General features: G+C 43.1%; 1 pseudogene; it reads right to left on the bottom strand.

Moving 5' to 3' along the window:
* Positions 1-4,181: 4,181 nt before the first annotated feature.
* On the bottom strand, positions 4,182-5,813 carry LOC147893197 (aldehyde oxidase GLOX pseudogene; annotated as a pseudogene).
* Between the last annotated feature and the right edge of the window lie 398 nt (positions 5,814-6,211).

The following is a 6,211-nucleotide window of genomic DNA, read 5'->3' as shown; positions in this document are numbered from 1 at the left end:
TCAAACTTGCATTGCTCCATCCATAGATGGTTTGCAAGTTTAGTAACTCAAGGGAGGCACATAGAATAGAGAATGTGCACCCCTCAAACAGTGGAGTCGATGCTGCAGTAAAAAGATCATCCTGCTCCATGCTATCATCCCTCCCTTGATGGACATATAAATCCCGCACCATATCATCAATCACCTCCTCCTCCATGGCTTCATGAGGTAATGGTGGAGGGCTACTATCACCATCACTCCATGCATCCGTAACGGTCCCTCCTGAAGATCCCACCTCATATCGCCGACGCTTTGCCTCCTCACGGCGAGCATAGGGCAACATATGCGGGTGTGGCACTGCATCCTGTATCAAATTAAAACGGGATCATAACTCAAACATATGAACACCCATAGGTATCTCAATCAACCTTAACTTACAAACCCTTACCTTGTTTACGGTCGCATCCCATTCTCCTTACTTTGAGATGTGATTGAGAAAATTTAGTGCAGAAGATGCCTAAAGTCATGTATTTTTATGCATGTTACTTGAACTTGCTTGTGAGCATAGATGACTATATTAGAGGTATTTCATTGGTTATTGATAGAATGAAAATATGATTTTTTAGCAAGAATTATTTAAATGGGGATGTTGATTGACATTAATATGTGCATGGCTTTGTCCCTTGTGACTAGGATATCCCCATCTCATAAATAAACACCTAGAAGGTTTAGAATGGTCTCCTTTAAATAGATACGTTTTGGATAATGCCTTCCTAGCTTGGAACTCGCTTGGGATGGGTTCCACATGTCAAGTCCAAATGATCAAATGCAACCTATGGAAAGAACATATTAAGTTGCTTAAGAGAAAATCCAAAAGGTGATAGCTGAATCCAAAATGTTGAGCAATCCTCACAAAGATGATAAAAGGAGTTGATGTCAATGCAATCACCCTTTCCAAGGGACCCATAGCTAGTGTTGAGAAGCTTGCATCACCTTCAGGTTGTACGAATACATCAACTGGAAGGAGAAGATCCATGTCTCATCCAAAGTGGTGGAGGGATCAAAGGGAAAAGCCACTGAAGTCAAGATCCCACGCAACATTAAGAAATCCCCAATTCTAAAAAAAACCCATTGATCAAGGAGAAGCTTAATTCAACACATGTGACACTGAGAAAATTGAGGAGTTGGACCATGCTCTAATGTAACCAAAGCATGGGAGCTATTTTGCAATATAGACGTAAACCTAACCATGGATGGGCTTTGGCAATCTATACCCTATTGTTGGGAATTAGTTGCAAAGGAGTTTAGTCCAATGCAATAAGAGGATACACTGGTGATCAATTAATTAGTCATCATCCTAGTGATAGACACTCCTATGGTCCGAGTATGGTCCATGAGCTAGTGCCCATCATGATTGGAAATATAAAGAAGCACCAAGTCTCGGGTGTCATTGTGGATGATATTGCTCAATAGTCAACATGATCTCTAAGTCCTTGTTATAGCATTTGAAGCTCAAAGGTGTGAAGTAATCACCCTTCTAGGTGAAGATGGCACATCAAAGGCTGGTGGATTCCTCATTACCATTGCCAAGGGAGAAAACGCATATTCCCTATTGTTAGGTAGGCCATGGCTTAAATGTACAAAGGTTGTACATAACTGGGGATCAAAATCCTTGACCATTAGAATTACTGACACTAAGTTTCAAATTTTGAGGAGCCCTAGTAATATCCTAAGTAGCTTTACGTCCCAAGACCTAAAAGTGGAAGATCAATTACATGCACATCGAGTGCACATCTTGCTTGTGGGAGAGATTGACATTGTCTAAGTCATAGAAGAACACAAGCAAAGGATGCAAGATGACAAGATCAAGGAGAAGAGACATCTTTTCCATGAGCATTTATATGAAAATGTCATGGGATAACGTGAGCTAGCCAAGCCTAAGATGCCTATCACTCATCTTGGTTCTCAAATTTTGGATCCCAAACCAACCCAAGGACCTAACTTATATACAAACAAGGAGGCACGCACAATGTAGGTAAGCTAGATTATGTCTACTATAGAATTACATGAAAAGGAAAAAACTTAAACAATGTAAATGTGTTTTCTTGAAGCCACACCAATTTTGATGGTGTCTCACCCAACATCAGTCACCATTAGATTCCCTTAATACCCAATGCTATGTTGGTTTACTAGCAAAGGTTTATGATAGACCCCAACTATGACAAGTACTTCATCAATTGCTTTGAGGTGGGTTTAGACATGCAATTGACTAGAAAAACTCGCTATTTTTGACTATGATGGTTCCCAATAAATGGAAAGCTTAGCAATTGTGCTCTGACTATTCTTGCCCTATTTCATATCCCTTTGTTAGCATCTTGTCTCACGTGGTAGGCCACGATATGTCCTTGTTTATGGATGGGTACAGTGGCTACAACCAACTCTTTTTAGCAATGGCAGGTCACACAGAGGTGGTCCAATCAATTTTTAATTAATATTCATATTTTGCAACACAATTTTGAAGCTTTCCTTAGAGCTTTGGAATGTCACATAGAGGTGGTTGAATCAATATTAATATTTTGCAACACAAGTTTGAAGCTGTCCTTAGGGATTTTAGCAAGTTATTAATGATGAGAACATCATCACCGAGTTGAATGGCATGAAGCAAAGGAAAGGCGAGGCCATACATGACATTGTGCTTTGTATGCGACTCTAATAAATCGATTAAGTACACTATTGGATGACAGGTTGATGCGTGTTGGTTGTTCACTCGCTAGTGAACCCTACCAAAGTGTGTGAGGACCTCATTACTTGAGCCATTGTGCGAGAGAAGAGTGGACCAACCAAGCTTAAGCAAAAGAAAAAGGGCAAGGAAAGAGAGGATGAAGACACATCGACCTCAACAAAGAAAGATACACTCACAAGCAAACCCAAGAATGGACTACAAGAAATGGAAGTCTAAGGCAGACCCGAAGCCTTTGAAAAGTGTCGTGACAAGGAGCGCAAACCCAAGAACTATGATGTGTGTAGCAAGCTTAGGCATGGTCATGCAAAATGTAGGGACAACATTAAATGCACTGCTACCATCCGAAGTGGATGGGTAGGAAGCTTAGGCATGGTCATGCAAAATGCAAGGACAACATTAAATGCAAAATGTAGGGACAACATTAAATGCACTGCTATCATCATCGAAGTCGTTTAGGAAGAAAAGCCAAAGGAAAAGAGGCCAATAAGGCCTAAGCAAGGACAAGGAAGAGACAAAGCATGATGAGATGAAACCCATTGGGGCCAATAATCTTCAATAGACATCAAATGGGAGGATGCCAAGCATTGTCCTTTAATTTTTCTATGGAATTAGTTATCATTTGAAACTATAAATAGTGACAAATCTTACACATTTCCAACAAGCCACAGTTAAGCGACTTTAGACTACAAAGTTAGGTCAATGAATTCTTGTAAGTTGTCACTAAATCTCCATTTGTGAGAGAGGCATATCTTTGAGATGTGTTAGAAGTCCCTAACAGTTAAGAAGGACTAGTTAAGGATTTTAATGAAAGTGTGCATGTCGATTGGGATTCAAAGAGGTCATGCTAAATCTCTTAGTGACATCTTGAAGGTGCTTCAAATTTTAACCACTAGGAAATAGATGCTGCTGTGAAAAGAAACAAGGTGAAATATAAAAAATAAGAGTTTAGCTTAACAGTGGAATACTACTTGGTAACTCTGTTATTTAATTTTTTAAGCATGGAAATACTACTTTTTTACTCTTTTATTAATTTTTTTAAGCGTTAATACAACATCGAAACCATTAAAAGAAGAACCCATTATGATTGTAAGCTAAGAGAACGAAGATCATAGTACCATTTTGTGGAAAAAAACTTGCTTTAAAGACAACTTTACTAATAATATGATGGGATTGTGTTGTGTTGTTTAATGTTACTGAAGTAGTGAAAATGGAATTGTACTCTTTAATGCAACTGAAGTAACGGATTGGGTACCACTTCACTATGGCGTTGTGTTGTTTAATGTAACTGAAGTAGTTAACTAAAATAGTGCATAGGCTAACAATGGAAATGCAACTGCATTGTTTAATGTAACTGAAGTACTGCGCTTGACAGCCCTGCAATGCGGGATTTCACGGAAAACAGCATATAGTAACCAGGAGGCCCTTATTTCCGCGACAAAACAGAATCCTGTTACCTATTTCAATCAGTGAGTTGAACCCACATTGCCGGCCCTGCAACGCCAGATTCCACGGGAAACAGCATATAGTAAGCAGGAGGAGCTACATTTCCATTTGGTGGCACAGTGACGCTCACAGTGTAGACATTCGTCCCTACCAATGTTTGAGACTTGACCTTGAGACGCAGTAATCGTTGACCCTGTGCAAAAGAGTGCGTAGAGAAGGGTGCAGAAATAAGATTCATCTCAACGGTATGCTTGGCGTAGAGAAGGGAGAAAGTAACTTCGAAGACTTGACCAAAGTTCAAGGTGGATGGAGCTGAGAGTATGGTTGGGCGTCTATAATCATGCTTTGGATTCCCGTAAGGTGGAGTCCAGGCCTCCACCCTTAGCTCGGTGGGAAATGGTTCTGTGAAAGTGTAGAATTGGTGGGAGTTACTTCCTGCGAGGAGGATGCGACCGTCTGGAAGAAGATTGGCAGTGGAATGATACAATCGAGGGATCGTACCAGGTGCAAGGAGACTGAAGCGAGTAGCTGATTTGGAGGCTGGGCTATAAATCACAGGGTTGAGAGCAGGGTTGGACGCGAGTCCCCAGCCTTGAGATCCATTCTGTGCTCCGTTAATGATGAGAACGTCGCGTGAAGGGAGCAATATCATGTCCCCCATGCAGCGACGCAAGGGCATAGTCTCCATGTTCCAGGAGGGATTTGCAGAAAAGAGTTGCATTCTGCCGCAGGTTTGCGAGCATCCGAGCTGCAAACTAGGGTTTTGGAAGGCACCGAGCTGAGCTCCACCGCAGATCATGACCTCGGGGGAATTGAAGTGGGTGTGGTAATCGAGTGGAAGAAGCACAGAGCTTCCAGCGGATGGGTAGTTACGGGGCTCCCCAGGTATAGTCGGGTACGTGCGCAAGACTGTATTGGTGGTGTAATCGAGAAGGATGGAGTCTCTGTCGGAGAAGATGTAGAGGTTTCCATCAGGTAGGAGATGCACGAAGGGGTATAAATTGTCGCTCTCGGAATCCTGTGCGTTTAGGAGGAGTTGCAGGAAGAAGCTGCCCTCGCCTGGGGTTGTCTTCGGGATGAACTCGTAAGTATAGATGCTTCTTCCACCTACAGTGATCACCCTACCATCTGGCAGCAAGGCGCTGCTGGAGTACCAGCGAGGGTCTTTGAGACTCTGCACTTCATCTTCGACCCAGTCGCAAGCTCCGTCTGAGGGGCACGGATCGAGTCTTCTGATCTTATACAGGCCGTCATTATCGCCTCCCAGCTGTAGCATTGTGCCGTTTGCTAAGAACTGGCCCGAAGAGCACCACGTATCGGTGAGGATCATCAGCGGGCGAAGGGAAGTAGAACTGGCGTCCCTACCAGGAGTGAGCATGACAGAGTGAGCGGTGCAATCGTGGGTGAGGGACTGATCGTTTGGGTCGTCGCGGCACTTGCCGTCTGGGAGGTCAATCAAGGAGGGTCCAATGTCAGTTCTATCCAGCAAGATGGCGGTGCCGAACGGGGTGATGGCGGTGTGCATGGAAGCGATGCCTGCGTTGCTGCTGAGTAAAGTGAATTGCGCGAGTGTGGCGGGTATTAGGGATCCCACGAGAAGCAGAAAAAGCACCAGTAAGAAGAAACTAAATGCATGGAAAGCAGCCATAAGGGTCCAAGTCGTGTGCCCTGAGGTTTGTGGATGCAGTGGATCTAAGAGTGTCTGAGTGATGTCGAAGCTGGTGAAGAAGAAGAAGGCGGAGGAGAAGGTTCGGGTTCTTTCCTTTTCGAAGTGTGAGTGAGCGGATAGAAAGCGAAGCGGAAGCTGATAATGGTCAGTAATGCAAAGTCGGAGTGCTGCTGATGGATGGTCAAGATGAAGAAAATTAAAGGCTCAATTCTACAGCTTGTGTTAGGGATGGAAAGGCTCTAAGGGAAAAGATTGATGATTGGGGAAGAAAAGGAAGAAGAAGAAGCCGCCTGCTGATGATTGGCAAAGTTGAACGCTGATGATATTGCGAAACGTATAGCATTTATATACGTAGTGTTGGAGACAAATTGCATTTG

Source organism: Dipteris shenzhenensis, chromosome 15 (genome assembly GCF_047967505.1).
Source record: "Dipteris shenzhenensis isolate YYH24624 ecotype China chromosome 15, Dip_SZ_1.0, whole genome shotgun sequence".
In the NCBI taxonomy this organism is placed as follows: domain Eukaryota; kingdom Viridiplantae; phylum Streptophyta; class Polypodiopsida; order Gleicheniales; family Dipteridaceae; genus Dipteris; species Dipteris shenzhenensis.
This window is presented reverse-complemented; position numbering and strand designations above follow the sequence as displayed.